Genomic DNA, 17,998 nt, shown 5'->3' with positions numbered 1-17,998 from the left:
CTATTTTTAAACACCCGGGGGTCTATGGACCTCAGATTAATAACATCTAAATCTCCATCCTATTGCTTTATGTAAATATAGGCATAACTTAGATCCACACATCCGGTCCATTGTTCCGTGATCCTCTGCCCCATTGTAAGTCCTTTAAGAGGAGCAGTACCGCTTGGCACTTAAAAACACATCCCCTGGAGTTAAACAGATCTGTGTTTTAATCCAGACTTTTGCTCCTCATTGTGTGACCTTGCAGTTAAATAGCCTCACAGCCTCCTTCATCACTGAAAACTGAGTTAGTGGTAGCTGCCTCATAAGATTGTTCTGAGGCTTAAATATATATAAAACCTTAAGAGAGTACTGGACACACAGTAAGTGCTTAATAAATGATAGCGATGATGGTAGTGATGATGAAGGGAAAGAAGAAAAGGGAGGAAGAAAGTATAAGCAGATCCTCCTGGTGCCTCTGAGGCCCCTGCGAAGGCCAGTTTCCTGTGCATTTGCGTAGGACAAGTAGGAGAGTTGATAGTAAGGAGAGTTTGGCCATTGATTAAATGATGGTGAAACTCGGTAACAGCTCTAGGTTTCTTCAAAACTTTCATGAAACAGAACAGCAGGGGCTACCTGAACCCAGCTGTGGGCCACTTTCTTTTTTCTTTTTTTGGTAAGTAGACGCTTGGGGAAAAGGGGGTTTGCTCTAAAGTGGTCCTTGAAGAGAAACCAGGGCTAGGTCATTACCAGGAGTAGGGATGAAGTAAACTAGAAGCATTCTCTGCAATGAACGGTGTCTTCTCCTCGGCAAGTATGTGTGCTGAACGCAAAGAACTGCACGCTTGGATTGGATTCTGCTGAAGATTATTTACTTAACTCTCTGAAACGCTGTGAAAACTGGGAGGGAGTTATTTCACATTCTTGACATGTTTGGCTAGGTATGCAGATTCATTTCCTGTCCCTGGCCTTCATTTTAAAAAGCCCAACTCCTGGTAAGTTCTATGACATCCCGAACCTACCGCTTTCTAGATGTGTAATCTTGGACCAGTTTCTTACGTCTCTGAGCCTCAGAAGCTTCATCTATAAAATGGGGATACTGATTTTACCTGCCTTAGCGTTATTCTGAGTGTTATGGAATATACTATGTAAAGTGCTTAGCATCGTGCTCTGCACACAGAAAATAACAAATGTGAGCTGTTATTATTACTATTATTGTTAGAGAAATACGACTTAGGAAAATCATTCCCTCTCATAACCATCACTGCACCTCTAGGTAGCTTTAAATCTCGCTAGGAAGCCAGTTCATTAGTCATTAAACTCAGTGGGGACTGTATTGAAGTGCCACTGTAAGTTTGGCCTTAGAGTCATTTTTCCTCAGAAATTCTTACTGACCCTTGAGTGAATGAATGAATAAATGCTTTATGGTTTATTGTAATGCTCCTTAACATACCTTGCACAGGATCCTGTTTTTCCTCCGCCAATCTAGTCTCCCCACTCTTGTGATACCAATCACACGTGTATTGTACTAACTGGTTCAATATCTACTTGCCACCAAAACTGCAAGATCCACAGAAGCACAGGGCCGGGCGCATAGGAGGTACTCCGTAAACATCTGTTGACCCAATGAATGAATGGATTCAACTAATGAACATTTCTTATTTTAATTGCATCAAGTACCAAAGTAAAACATTGCTGATACAGAATTATCCCATAGAAGAAAAATGTACCAACCTTATCCTCAGTAGAGGAGATAATTACAACAGTACCTACATTCTCCCTGTTTGGTCTCTATTCAGTCAATAGGTGATCTCAGAAAGTCCCTACTTTGTGCTGCCTCCCACTATTTGGGAAGTCCTTTTTGGAGGCAAGGAGAATATGGGAGAGCTGCTCTACCATTTGAAACTGCCTAATAAACACCTGTACTTCACTTATCATTTTGCCTCTTGTTTTAAGATTTCTGCCTATGAAGCCAGAGCAAAGAAATGCACCAGACTAAAGAAGCCTGATGAGTCTTTTGTGTTTTTTATGAAAAGCTGGAGTCATATATATTGAAATTTCTTAAAAACTAGACAATTGAATTACCTGGAGAGGGAGGTTAACTGAATTTCAATTTAAATCATTATTAACTAGAAATCCTTTCTTGCATCAACTTCTGCATTTCTGTCTTTCCTGAATGCTTGGTTCACTTCTTTTTTCTTTTTTTTTAAGTGCCTCTGGTATACATGGCATATTAAAGTTGAATGAATCTTGCAAAGCCTTGGAATCAGGATTTCTTTAGAATGTAGTAAGCTCTATGGGGACAGAGTTTTTTGTCTTTTTTTCTTCACTTTGGAATCCTCAGTACCCAGAACAGTGCCTGTCACATATTGAATGAATAATCCAAGAACATTCAGACCATCAGCAATTAGGAAGCTGTGTTATATAATTAAAAGATGTAGCAAAAGAAATGAAAAACTAACAGCTTATGAAGTCTGACAAGAGACAAAAAAATGAAAATGAAAAAGCTTTCAAGTCTTACTTATTAATATGTAAGTTCCATAAAGACAAGAATCATGTCTAACTTGTCTAAAATATATCCCCAAAACCTAGCACAGAGTAGGTCACATAGTAGACACTGAATAAATTTTTGTTGAATGGCTAAATGATTGAAAAAAGGAAAGCTTAAGTGAAAATGAGCACTACATTCTAAAAAATCCAAGAGAAAGAATCCTAGAAATATAATACTTAAGTGGGCCCTCTCTGTGTAGTTGGTGTGTTTGTGATGCACACATGTGCCAGAGTGGGGAGGGGAGGACATTGATGCTTTTCCCTGTGTAAACAATCAGCATAGCTCCTGTGGCAGTATGTTCTGCATTCTGGTTTATCACCTCCCAACAACATGTTTTCAGGGTTTCTTGGCTCACATTTTTATTTTCTTGGTATTCTTTTTATTAGAATTGATTTAAAGGTGACAAGAGTTAGATCTAGTATAGGACCCACTTCTACAAGACAAGTCACCAACTTCAAACTCACACAGTATATTTTAACCATTCAAATAAACCATGTTTATTTACCCTTTGGAAAACAGTTAAACTATTTACTGCAAACCAAAAGATTGTCAAAAAATAAAGTGTCAATGATACAGAGGCCATTGTGGAGAAAACAAAAACTGGCACGTGTCACTTCATTGAGAAAAGTTTATTATCTGGGGTGAACAGCACTCTGACAAATTAGCTCTATATTAGAGGAAAGAGCTAAAAGAATGTGCCTATAACCAGGATATCTGTTCATTTAATAAACTATATTGATAGTAGCAATAATGAAAACCTTATAATTATTTCAACAGATGCTAAAAATTGTCATAAAATTAACATATATAGACTGATAAAACCTATGGTAAACTCATAAAAGGAGGATGCTATCTTAGAGGGATAAAAACTATTTTAGGGCTTCCCTGGTGGCGCAGTGGTTGAGAGTCCGCCTGCCGATGCAGGGGACGTGGGTTCGTGACCCGGTCCAGGAAGATCCCACATGCCGCGGAGCGGCTGGGCCCGTTGAGCCATGGCCGTTGAGCCTGCGCGTCCGGAGCCTGTGCTCCGCAACGGGAGAGGCCACAGCAGTGAGAGGCCCGCGTACCGCAAAAAAAAAAAAAAAAAAAAAAAACTATTTTAAAACTATAACAGACATCACAATTAAGAACAAATTACTAGAATCGTCTACATTAAATTGGGAAGACATCAAAGATCCTTGCATCGGTGTTTTTGAAATTCCTAGGGAATGCATTAAGGCATGGAACATATTTAAGAGATGTGAACATTGGAAAAGAAAGGCAAAACGGTTACTAATTGTTGTCAATATGATTATACTCCTAGAAAACTCAGGTGAACTAACTTTTAGAATTAATAAGACACTTCTAGTCACTACTAGAGAGGCTGAATTATAAATACTCAAAGCTCAATAATTTTTCTGTATGCCATAATAATCGATGCAAATATATCTTTATATATTTTTATTAACAAACAACATAGAATACAAAGGAATATCTCCAGGAAGATATATACAGAATTTATACAAGCAAACATTTAAAAATTTTTAATGATATTTTTAAAAATTTGAATAAGTAGAAATATATACCATGTCCCTGAAGGGGAATACTGAATATTATGAATTTTTCCATTTTCCTCTAATTAATCTATAGATTAAACATGATCACAATGGGATTTTGTTAATATGAAAAAATAATTCTAAAGTTCGTCTGGAAAAAACTGACAGGTGAATGTAACTGATAAGTTTATGAGCAAGCAGGTCATAAGCATTGAACTTAGCTATTAAGACATATTGTAAAATTAGATAAATAAAACAATTCACTATTGATTCTAGAACTGACACAAATCAATGGAAATAATGGCTATAAAAGCACTTAGTGTGATAAAGGAAGCATTACAAAACTAATGAGAAAGGAAGAATTATTTAACAAATGATTTAAGGAAAATTGACTATTTGGTTAAAAAAGAAGAAAGAAAGAAAGAAAAAAGAAATCAAATGTGATACTATTCTTATACCATATATTACAATAATTTCTAGATGGATTAAAGAGGCAAATATAAACAAATATACATTTTCTCTTTAAAAAAGAAAGGAAAATTTAGGTAAATATTCAAAACCCCCAGAAAACAAAACTAAAAGTTTACAGACCAATTATGAAAAAACACTTGTAAATGGCTCATAGTAAAAGTATTAATATCCCTAATATAGAGAAAACTTATTAACAAATGTTAAAACTTTGGCTCAAATTTTTTAAGAATTAAAAAAATTTTAAATAGCTTTTGAAGTATTAAAAGCACTAAACTGAAAAGATATATGCAGCCCCATGTTCATTGCAGCATTATTTACAATCCAAGATATGGAAACAATCTAAGTGTCCATCAGTGAATGAATGGATAAAGAAATTGTTATATATATATATATATATATATATATATATATATATATATATATTTGGCCATTTCCTATTGATGGACATTAAGTTGCTTTAATTTTTTACTCTTGCAAACATTGTTATAATAAATGTCCTGCGCATGTCTCTTTGTACACTTGTGCAAGAGTTTTTATAAGGCATAATGTTAAAATGTATTAAAATTGTGAGTTCAAGGGAATCCGTTATATATTTTTTCTACTCTGTATGTTTTTAATAATTTGAAAATTAATAAAAAAGAAATATTGTGAAGAATACCTTGAAGCCAACTGATGAAATTTTCCCATAATTAAAATGGGTACATCCAGGTTGGGATGCGGTAAGAGACTGGGGAGCCTGCTTAGTAGCAGATCCCCAAGGAGGTAGCAAGACCACTATGGCGCCAGAACCCAACGCATTTCAAGTCTACACATGTTCCCTGGAAGCAAAGAGCCATGAAGGGTGTAGACAAGGAGCTATCACAGGCAATTCTGGTGACCTTGATATTACTTGACAGTCCTCTAATTTCCTGGCACCAAGCACTGGTATGATTCTAGGAAGTAGGGAGACTCCCCCTCCAAATGACTGAGCTTGAATTTCCCATCTAGCTGCTGGAAATCAGGGCAGGCTGTCATATTTTATTTGATTAAAGAGAAAAGAACTACAACGAGACACCACTTCCAAGCCATTAGATGGCTATTATCAAACAACAAACAAACAAACAAAACTAAAAAAAACAAAAACAAACAAAAAAAACTCCAGAAAACAAAAAGTGTTGGTGAGGATGTGGAGAAATTGAAACCTTTGTGTATTACTGGTGGGAATATAAAATGGTACAGCCACTGTGGGAAATGGCATGATGGCTCCCAAAAAATTTAAAGAGAATTACCATACGATCCAGCAATCTTACTTCTGGGTATATACCCAAAAGAAGTGAAAGCGGGGACTTGAATAGATATTTGTACACCCATATTCATAGCAGCATTACTCACAATTGCCAGAAGGTGGAAGCAACCCAAGTTGCTTCCATCAACAGATGAACGCATCAACAAAATGTAGTATATACCCACAATGGAATATTACGTATCCTTAAAAAAGGAAGGAAATTCTGACACATGCTACAACATGGATGAACCTTGAAGACGTCATGCTAACTGAAATAAGCCAGTCACAGAAGGATAAATGCACAATTCCACTTATGGAGGTTTCCTAGAGTCAAATTCATAGAGACAGAAAGTAGTATGGTAGTTGTCAGGGGCTGGGGAGTTAGTGTCTAATAGGCACAGAGTTTCAGTTAGGGAGGATGGGAAAATTCTGGAGATGGACGCTGATGATGCTTGCAGAATAACGTGAACTTACTTAACGCCACCGAACGGTACACTTTAAAATGGTAAATTTTACGTTGTGCATATTTTACCACAGTGTTAAAAAAGAGAAGAATAAATTGATATTTATTACATGTAAAAAAGAGGGTAGGAGGGTATTTACAAACCTACAAGAGAAGCATGAGGCCCCCTTTCTCCAGCAGAAAAATAGATTCAGTCTATTTCTTTACCCCTTAACATCCTATTTAACAGAAATGGCCCCCAAAAATGGGAAAAACACACACACACACACACACACATACACACACACGAATATGCTCTGCCTGGTAAGTAATCTATCTATATATATGTGTATATATGTGTATATATGTGTGTATATATGTATGTGTTTATATATATATATATATGTGTGTATATATGTATGTGTTTATATATATGTGTGTATATATGTATGTGTTTATATATGTGTGTGTGTATATATGTATGTGTTTATATGTGTGTGTGTATATATGTGTATATACATGTATATATGTGTGTATATATGTATGTGTTTATAGATATATATATATAAATAGATAAAAATCATGTCCAGCCTCATGAGTAAACAAAGGAATGTAGGTTAGAAACCACAGCAAAATGCAAGTTTTAACCTATCAAATTGACATCTTTAAAAAATTACTAACTTCTAAAAAGAGATCAAAACTGTTCGAAGTTAAAATTTTCACAACCTCTGCATAGTAAGTTGGCAATATATATCACATTTTTTAAGCATGTTTTTTGACTCAATATTATACTTCTAGGAATCTAGCTTAAAGAAATAATCAAGGATGCAGACAATAATTTGTAATATGTTTACTTAAGCATTAGTTAGGATAGTGAAAAACTGGAAACAACCTACATAAACATTAATAGGAAATGGTTGAATAAATTCCAATAGATCAAAACAGTGGAATTTAATGCAGTCATTTGAAAATGTGCTCTCAAAGCATACTTTCGAATAGTTCTATGATATAATGTTAAGAGAGAAAACCCAAAATATGTAACAGTAGAACCACAATGTATTATGATCTTCATTCTATTAAAACATAAGGTGTGTGTAATATGCGTTTATATATATAAATTATATATATACACATATGAAGGCTATAGGAAAATATAAAAATCTTAACAAAGTTCTCAAGGTGGTGAGATTTTGAGTGATTTTTATACTTTTTCTGTATTTTTACAAGGAGCAGACAGGCTGCCTATTGACCTTGTTTTAAGGTACTTCAGAGGGCAGAACCAAGACCAGTAGCATTAGAAAAGCAACTGAAGCTGATATGAGAAAGAAATTTCTAAGAAGCAGAACTTTCCCATGTGCAGCAGACCTCTGGGGGCTTCTCTCTGCCATTCTGAGAAATGTGATCACTAAGTAGAGTATTCTACCGTGGGGAGAAGTCACAGGAGCTGTGCTTCTCAGCTCTGGCTGAGCCATCACCAGCTGGGGGAAGGCAAGGGAGACGGGGCTTGAGGAGGTAGAACACAGATTTCTGGGCCACACAACCCCCCACCTATCTGAATTGAAGCTCCAAGGCTGAGCTTTGGAAATTTGCATTTTCTTTAAACGTCTCCAGTGGTTTCAGAGGCGGCTAGATAATTTCTGCACCGGAGAATCCGCAGATTAGAAGATTTAAGGTCGCTTCCAGTGTGGGAACTCAAAGCAAGTCTGAGACTCAAAAGTCTGGAGATTGTCTGATTATTTACATTATAAAACCAAGGAGAGTAGTACAGATAAAAAGGGAAGTATGCTGGATGGGGCTGGGATGGAGAACGGAGTCACGTGAAGATCACCACTGCCCAGTGTTTAATAATTTCGGCACTTAACCTCCAATCTAGGGGCCCCTCACGTTGTAACCCGAGTAAGAGAATGTTCTTCTTCTTAGAAAAATACATGCTGAAGTATTTAGTAGTACAGGGGAATTTTTTGTCTACGACTAACTTTCACATGGTTCAGAAGAAAAAAAAAAATTAGATAAGGTGATGAGAAAACGCAAATGTAGCTAAACTAGAAATTTAAGTAAAAGATAAATGGACATCTCTGTCCTATTTTTGAATCTTTTCAGTAAGCTTGAAATTTTATTAAAATAAACTGTTAACCCCCTGCCCCCCCAAAAAAGATAATTAAAAGACAAAGCAAACACAATGGTAATCCCTAGGCCACTTAAATCTAAATCACTAGGCATGCTTTTGCATTCATTCGTTTATTCAACCAACATTGATCAAGGGCCTATTCTGTACTAGGCTCTGTATTCAAACCACGGGATATATACCAGAGATCCAAACACTTTCCTGCCCTCACACTGGTCACGTTAGAGTTGGGTTAACATAAAATGCAGATTTGGAGGACCCAAGACTGAGTGCATTAGAATCTCTGGAGAAGGGCCCAGGGATCCATATTATATAAAATTTCCTGAGATGTTGCTTATATACACTAATGCAGTGCTGCTTTCCAAAATATGGGCTTTGACCCATAGTAGTTTATAATAGCAATTTAGTGAGCCAAGATGTTTTTAAATTAAAAGAACAGAAAAAAGAAAAAGAGAAAAAAACAGAAAGAGAAAATAAGAAGGCTGACACACAGTAAGAGGCACTATTATTTCATAAAACTTTTGCTTGCATGCCCTGGGTCACTAAGTAAACTGGGTTTCATGTAGAAGACCACTGCTGGAAAATGATATACAAAATATATCACTTCTCTTTTCCTCTCTAGCCCCTGAACCCAACAGTTCTCCCTTAATCCAAATCTGGGTGTGCTGAGATGCTGGGGCACATCCACTGCCTTGAGAAGCATCAGGCTGCTCTGGGAATTTGACTCACTGGCCATATTCCTGACGTCATGGCACTTCCTTTTCCTTCTGCATAGAGCCCAGAGCTGCAGTCTCCCACAGATGGCAATGTCTCCAGCATGTCACATCGTTTTCTTTGAAGGACCCAGCATAGCACAGCACACTGTCTGTCCTGGCACTCTGTGGCAGAGGTAGAGCCACCGCAAGAAAGGAACTTCTGAGACCAAATGCTGCCACTTGCTGAGATGCTTTTGGGGGCAACAAGAACACAGGGCATAACACAACCAATTTTCCAGGCCGAAATGCTGGGTGTTCAATTCAGGCCCCTTGTGTCTGGTTGAAATCCTATGCAGCCCGTACTTTCTGGCCCAGATGAGAGAGAACGGTTGTCTTAAATCAAAATGAAATAGGGTGGGGTTAGCAAACCCATATGAAATGCACTGAGGAGTCCTCTCAGGGACCTGAGAGCCTGCTGAACTGACCAGACCAGGGATGCTCCTGCGGTTGACTTGTGAGCTGGCCACGCGAGTTTTGTTGTCACTGAGAAGAGAAATCCAAAGGCTAGTTCAGCATAAATGGTCCCCTGGCTGCACTGAGGGCGGTCATAGGTGAGTCACCAGCAGTGCGGAGGCCTGAGAAATGCTGTTTTCATCTCCGTCTCGTGGCAAGAGGAGTATCTCTTAAGGAACTGAAAAATGGAATTACTCAAACTAAAAACTGCTGACCTCACCAGGACGATTCCTTTCCTGACCCGAGTCTGGGAATTGCTGTCGGTAAACCCCCCAAAATGAATTTGCTCATCAGAAAAGGGCAGAATGAGATACTCTCAGATACACTCGGTGACATGTTCACAGCCTTAGAAGCCAACCCTTCCCCACCTCAAACCAAAGCACTGAAATTCTTGATTCTGTGCAGTTGTGGTAGAAATGCCCTCTATCAAAAGCAGGCTCCAGTACCACAAGCCAAAGATAAATAACAGAGGAAATCATGAAGACCATGACCTCTTGGTGACCCCTTGGAGCTAAATCTTTGCTAGACCTCAGAATATCAAAAAGGCCACCAGCCTGCCAGCCACAGTTTATGTATGAACAGCCTGGAAGCCATCTCCGCCTGCAGAAGACCGGCTCTCTAGAAGCGTGAGAAGAGAAATCTCAAAGGAATTTCTTGTTCTATTCCCCAAAGCAAGGGTCTGTTGTTTAGGTGAAGAACCCCCTTCTGAGAAATGAGCTCATTCCTCGGGCTCTGCAAGGGTCACCCTGAAAAGGTATTTGCCTGGGAGTTGGGACGGTGCCTATCTCCCATCCAGTGTGAGATATTAGTATTTGAAAAATGTGTTCTCTCACTAACTAGCAAAAAAGTGAACCTCAGGATCTCACAAGGGCCTTCTTCCCTGGTAGATTTCACTTATGGATGCAAATCAGCAAACATTACAGAGTGTTTGCTAGCTGACAAGGACTGTGCAACCTTCTCCGAGGATGCTGAGAAGAATCGGACTCAAGTTGCTCTTGGAGGGAAGCACTGAGCAGACGGAAGCATGGGGTCCCCTCTCGAGACAGTGTCACAGCAAAGACACTCCTGGCTACCACTTTTGGTTTAGAAACCTCGGAGGCACAAGACAGCAACTGAGGCTAAAGGAAGCCAGTATCTAACAGCCAGGGAGTGGCCCCGAATTGCTCTTGGAGTGTCTGGCCTGAAGACTGAGGCAAAGTCAGCTAAATCTTCAGAATAAAAGGTGTGGAGAGAAGCTGGAAGACAAACCTGACCCTGAGTCTAGTAGGAAGGAGACCTTGACCACAGGAGGGATTCAAACAGATGGAATTTGCATCTCTTGGTTTTTAGAATCACCAGGCAGTACAAAGGTCAATTAATTGATAGAGATTATATACGAAGACATATATGTCATTGGGTTTTTTGTTTTTTACCCCTCTCTCCTCTTGTCAAAGAGGTCATCTCTCTCCCATAACCTAAAATGGCCTCAAAGTTCAGAAGGCTTCTGGGTCCTCTTCTCAGAATATAAAGGATTTGGGTGAAATAAGTGGATTTCCAAGTATGCTTTAGTCATGGAAGTTGTTATTCAGACAAAATCTTCTATTGTCTTGTAAATAAATGAATCACATACAGGAAGAGCAGCCTTCAGGTGGAAACAGGACTCCCCCTGGGTTCCTCTGAGAGTTCCTCAAAGTACAGTTTAAACCATGACTAAGAAGGACTTCTCAGATCCTTGCTGGCTGATTCTGGAACTTTGTGACCCTGTGGCAGATGCCCCTCAGAATTTGTGACTTCTGTCCTTGACCCACCATGGGGCAGTCGTCCAAATGGCTTATCTAAACCTTGTGAACCCCAAGTGTCCTATTTCAGCAAATCCACCCTCTAGAAGTGAGCTCGCCCAGGCCTTGGTTTGATGATGGGTGAGAATGACCACTCAGAACTAGTTAATGTCACTGTCGCTTTGGTTTTCTGCCACCGCAACAGACAAGCAATAAAAAAGTATGAAATTAAGGGAGAAAAAACTAATAAAACTCTTTCATGCACAGGGCATTAGTTTAGTATACTAATTCTGTTCGCATGTAAAGAACCTGCTCTCAGGAATCCCATTGTAAATACTCCTTTGTTCAGAGAACTGTCAATTCACACCCACTCCTTGTGAATGCTAAACTAGAGTCTTGTGCATGAAAACATTTTATTCAATCTCATGGTTATAAAATATTCTTTAAAGTTGCCAAAGAAATCTGATAGGTTTGATTCACCTGGATTTTGCTTTTTCCCCCAAAGAGGATATGCCTCCTTGTGTTTCACTGATCTTTTATTGTGGACTCCAACAATTTGCTGACTCCAGTGAACATTTGTCAATTGTCTCCCTAACACCTATTGCCTTTCTTTCCAAAGACTTCTTTTGGATACCTTCTCTTTTCCTATCCTCAGTCCATGTGGTCCAAGATGGGGCATCACCACTATGCCTGACTTAATCAGTGCTTCACGCTGTGTTGGCCACAGAAACTGGACCGAGGTAAAATAAATATGAAATAAACTCATTCCATCAGACTGAAGCTTGGGACCTTGCAAGAGTTTTCCACTGGACTTGGATTTGAGAAGATCTGACACCAGAGCTTCTGTAGCCATGCCACTGTAGAGGGCAGGTCTAGGAAGCTGCCAGGACTCCCACAGGAAGGTCAAGAATAAAGCCAACACACTAGAAGGTAGAGCCAAGAAATGGAGATGAACTGAAGCCATCATTTGAGCCCGAATCCCTCCCTGGCCTTTTTAGTTATGTGAATCAATAAATTCTTATTTGGCTTAAACCAACCTGACTCAGGTTACGTCACTTGGAACAAGTTCTAATTTATGCAATGACCATGGCGCTATTCCTAGAAAGGAAGAATTGTTGCTTTTTCTGATGTATATATGTTTAGTCCACCAACATTGCTTATTACTAGTAGCACGGTAATTCCTACTTACTGAAGATTTTTTTCCCCTAGGCACTATATCTACAGCTTTCCACGCATCAGCTCATTGGCACTATTATTATCTCCATTTTACAGATAAGAACACTGAGATGGCCAATGTGATAATAGCTTGAAAGTGGCATTGGGACTTCCCTGGCCGTCCAGCGGTTAAGACTCTGTGCTTCCACTGCAGGGGGCATGGGTTTGATCCCTGGTCGGGGAACTAAGATCCCACATGCTGCACAGCGTGGCCAAAAAATGAAATAAAATAAAATAAAAAGTAAAATAGCTTGAAAGTGGCAGATATGGAATTTAAACCCCAGTGTGCCTGACCCCATGGCCTATGACCACCTATTATGTGGTAGGCACTGTGTCAGCACTAAGGACAGAAGTGACATATGTTGTCCTTGTCCTTAAGGAACTTTCAATGAAGTGAGAGAGATATACAACATGTGGGAGCTATAGGGCCAACCTCCTCCCCACCCCTTTTCATACTAGGGCCATATCTAGTCAGTGGCAATTGCTTTTTTCTCAACCAGACACGGTACCACATCCCTGAAGCAGGGGAGGGCATTTGGAAATGTATGGAAAGTTCTCCATTGTCACAATGACTGGTTGGCAGGGGCACCACTGGCATTTAGTGGACACAGGCTGAAAGGTGCAGACCTATTCTGCCCAACAAAGAATAGTTCCACCCAAACTGTCAATAGTCCCCTAGACGGTGAAGTTAGATATTGAAATAATCCAACCTAGAACTGGTGGCAGGTAAAAAAGAGATCCAATTAGGGCTGCTTTAATAGAAAAATCAAAATAAAGTTCAAAAGTCTGTGAAAAGCACATACTAAAACAAAGTGTAAATCTGTAGTGCGTCCTTTGACCACTGCCAACCATTCATAGACCCTTTTCTGCTTATGAGCAAATCTTACAGCAAAGTTTCTCCCTATGATGATAAGCACATAGAATTCCTTCCTTCCCAAGATATTTAAGATCCAGATTTCCCTGAGAAGAGCCAGCCCTGGCAGGCTCTCATCCTTTCCAAGTGTGGCCTCTGAACCCCTTACAAAGACATTGGTCCTGTCTGCCCTTCTCCGTCTCCGTTTCCAGATTCTGTTCCCCTCTTCCTCGTCACTCCTTCTCATGCCTCCCTTCCCTCATTAGGCATCTTTTTAAAATGTACCCAAACCCAAAATGTGGAGGTCTGACTATATTGTTCAAATGTCTACAATGTGTAGGTTACACATTCTCCCTACTTAGGGTTAGTGTACGTATGGGTAGTGTTTTCCTTCAGGAACCCAACCACTTCTTGTGTTTTGCAGCGTCGCTTCTATGTGGTTTCTTGGGTTGGCAGCAATGTATCTTCAAACATCTGCCAAACTACCAGGGTCTTCACTCTGTGAAATTTTTAATTCATTAAACACAGAATTTGTGACCTATCAGTTTGGCATTCTGAAAAGCAGACACTGAGATCCCATGAGACGTAGAAGGGAAAATGCCTGTGAAGGGCAAAGAGTACAAGGAGCAGAAGCAGGTGTGGAGAGCTTTCAGACGACGATGCTGGTCTGACACCTTGAAAGGAGAGAAGGAAGGAGGAAGACTGGGTAGTGCAACCTTGAGATTATCTCAGGCTGGCCCTGTGAGCACCAGGGCACCAGAGCAAAGACCGCCTGCCTGGTAGAGGAAGAAAGGGCTCAGGCAGAAACGGCCCAACTCCAGTGTCCCCAATCTGTTCAGTTCAGCAACTGACCACCAGCCAACTACCTCCCTCACAGCAGGTTGTCCGGAAGGCAGATCCGAGTGGTACCCCTCCTGGCAGCCACATATGGCATTGCGGGGATGTTAAAAGTGGAAGTCAGTTTGGCATAAGGTGTGTGGGGTGTGTAGTTAAAAGAAAGAAGATTGCCTTGAAAGTAGGGGTCTGAACTGTGACATGATAAAACCATCAAAACCAGAATAGGATCTTTCCGTCTGGAGGACCAGGTCTCACTCGCAACTTCTAGACTGTTGGCCTGGTTGAAAGAGGATAATTTCACCACTTTAAAAAGGAACAGAATTGGAATGCCAAGAGTGCAAAGTATTCTGGGACTGCTGGGCATCCAACATGCTGTGTTAATCATAAAGGGGAAAAGCCCTCTGTTCCGGCCAGCGATCAGGGGAGTTATTTCGGGAGCAGCATCATCAGTGACCCAGACATTCCCATTTGAGTTCCAAAGCTCTGAAGAGCATAAGCCTTGAGAGTCCTTTCCACTGGCCCGTGTTTCTTTCTCCACAGGGCTTTTTTGCACAAATCTGCTACAAATTCAATGTTCACCTTCTCAAGGGAGACTGCAGAGAAGCAGATCTTTGTCATCAGAGACGGTGAGCTATCCTGGGAAGTGACTTGTCTGCCCATTCAAGGGACCTCACGGCTCACAGTCACCTGTCTTAACCAGCCTCATAAAAAAAGCATTCGGAATGCTACACACACCAGATTTTACCAGCCCATCTTCTGTCAATAAAATGCCCCATATCAGAAAGCCCAACAAATGACAATCATTTCTACAATTTTTATGATGTCTTCTATGTGAATTTCTCTAACATGAGCCATTGGATGCCTGAGAGATGAGGGAAAAGGGATTCAAAGAAAAGTATTGCATGATGCAAACCCTAATGGGATGACAGACCAATTCTCTACTCAAGTAAACTCAGACCCCCCTCTTACTCAAAAGGGAAGATAAACCAGTTACAGTATCCAATATTAATTGTGCACTTCTGCATGATCCCATTTAATATTTAGACCAACCCTACCAAGAAGGTAGTATTTTTATAATCCTCTTTGGAGAAATGAGGATATCTAGTCTCAGTGTGCTTAACTTTTTTGCCTGAACTAACCCAGGGAGCAAAAGGCTGAGCTGAGACTTGAACCCAGGCCATTCTGAGTCCAGAGCCTGGACCCTTAACCACACTTCCCTATCTCCCAGTCATTGTGATCAGGGCTGATTCAGACTTTGGGGGACCCTGAGCTTACAAGTTTGGCGGGAGGCAGCCCTCTTTAAGAAAAAGAAAAATGTATATGAAAACAAAATTCAATGCAGGGCCTTAGAAGGGGTCCATGCAGGTGAGGGAGGCTGAAGCTTAAGCTCCATTACCTTCCCAGTAAATCCGCTTTGATTGTGATAATGCCATTATTGCCAACAATGTTACCGTGAAGAATAATAATTATTCTTCAAATGCAAATATATGAAAATCTGGTTGGATTAGGATTTTAGGATTTACTTTGGAAAACAAAGCTGTTCTGAGTGCTTAGAGACCCCACCTGCTCCCTTCCCAACCACCATATAATTCCTCTGCATCTGAGTCATACCCCACCTGCTCAGGTTCTCTCCACGTTATCCTTGTATCTCTATTGATCTGCCTCACTTTCAATTTCTTAGTAATAATTATAATTATAACTAACATTACTAGAGGTGACAGGCACTGCTCTAAGCAATCTTCTCATTGCTTGTTAGAAACTTTTCAGATGAGGAAACCGAAACCCTGAGAAATTAAACAGTTTGTCTCTGAAAGCTGCGTTCTTAACCATTACGCCAGAGGGCTTCCAACAGCCTAGGTCAATCAGACGTTAATGCAGGCAGACTCCACAGAGGCCAGAATGAAGTACAATAATTACAATGTCTTGATAAAGTACCAAATATAAGGCTAGATGCTCTGTAAGTCACAGACTTAATGCCTTGATCAGAATCCCCTTTAGGCACCTGTGAACAGTGCAAGATCAAAAATATATTTCAAGTCGAGTCAGCAGTTCTGAGACATACAAGACCTTGAAATATGTGATTTAATTGATTAGAAAGACATTTTTTTTCCCTGGGTTGCAATTGCTGAAACCCAAAAAATAAGCTTGGCAGTGCCTGAATTTACATATTTATCATAAGTTTTATACTTCTTTCGTCATTATCAAATTACCCATACCAGAAAGTTGTGCTTCCCCTGAAAACGGGTCGCCAACCAGGAACCGTGCCTGAGGAAACTAGAGAGGTTGTGTCAGATTATCTGGTCAAACTGGCTTGGCAGTATTCCTGGGGCTGAAGCACCATGGAGAGTGCATATCTGAGTCACGTTCCTCGAACTTCAATGTTTGAAGGAAGCTCAAAATTTATGTAGTTCAAACCCCCTTCATTTACAGATGAAGGCAGTGAGACCCTGAAATACCAAAAGTCACAGAGCTAATGAGCATCATTCATTCAGAAAACTAATTGAACTGATTATGGGGCTAGGATAGAAGACTTTCCACTGCCCCATGCTGCCCCATGGTTAAGACATACCATTGGGCACAGGATCAGTAATCCTGTGATCTTTTTTTAGAAAAATTTCTATCTATGACGTACACATGCAAGGTTTTCATTGGTCTGGGCTCTGCCTACCCATCACCATCATCTCCTGCACTTCCCCAGTGTGAACCCTTCTTCTTTATATTTCCCAGAAAGTACTCACTATGCGCTCTTGTCTCAGCTCAGGCTGCTGTAATGAAATACCATAAGTTGGTGGCTTATAAACAAAGGAAATTTATTTTTCATAGTTCCAGAGGCTGGAAGTCTGAGATAAAGGTGCCAGCATGGTTGGGTTCTGATGAGAGCCCTCTTCCAGGTTGCAAACAGCCGACTTCTTGCTGTATCCTCACAAGGTGGAAAGAGGGGGCACTAATTCCATTCATGAGGGCTCCACCTTCATGGCCTAATCACCTCCCAATGGCCCCACCTCCAAATATCCTCCCCTTGGGAATTAGATTTCAACACATGAATTTTGGGAGGGGGACACAAACATTCAGTCCCTAACAACTCCCTCTGCTCTGAGCCTTTGTGTAGGCTGCTTTCTCCATCTGGATTGCCTTTCTTCCTATTCACCACCATAGGAATTCCTTCATTTATCAAAATTCACAGGTGTCACCTTCACAGTGAAACTTCCCACGAAGACTGCACATTCCCCACCCATTCATCCAGAAAGGATTAGTTTGATCACTTTTCTATTCTCTCAATGCACAGTTCTCAGGGCTTTTAGCACTTGCCACATTTTATTTTGGCTCTTGGTTTAATTTTATTCCCTCCATTTAACTCTGAACTGCTTAAAGTCAGAGGCCCAATGTTGGTCATCGTTTTAATCACTTACTGCCTAGGCTCTAGCGGGTACTAAAAATACTGTAACAATATCAGTAACATTCAATCCCTACAACAATCCTAAAGGGAGGGTGTGGTAGGGGTGGATACTACCAGTGCTCACCAAGGCTTCTGGTTCTCTTCTTAAATTTAGACATGGCCACATGACCTGCTTTGGCCAATGAAATTTAAGCAGAAGTGATATATGTCACCTCCACATAGAATTACCCAAGAACAGGTACTCTTTTCCCCTGCAGTGGTGGGCCCTAAAGTCTTGTGTTGGACAGGCAACATCATAAGGTGGGGAAGCTTCAGTCACCCTCTGCTGACCCACACTGGACATACAGTATGGGTGAGAAATAGA

Source organism: Monodon monoceros, unplaced genomic scaffold (assembly GCF_005190385.1).
Source record: "Monodon monoceros isolate NGI ecotype Baffin Bay Population unplaced genomic scaffold, NGI_Narwhal_1 Super_Scaffold_4, whole genome shotgun sequence".
Taxonomy (NCBI): Eukaryota; Metazoa; Chordata; class Mammalia; order Artiodactyla; family Monodontidae; genus Monodon; species Monodon monoceros.
The sequence above is the reverse complement of the archived record's forward strand: the minus strand, read 5'-3'. Positions refer to the sequence as shown.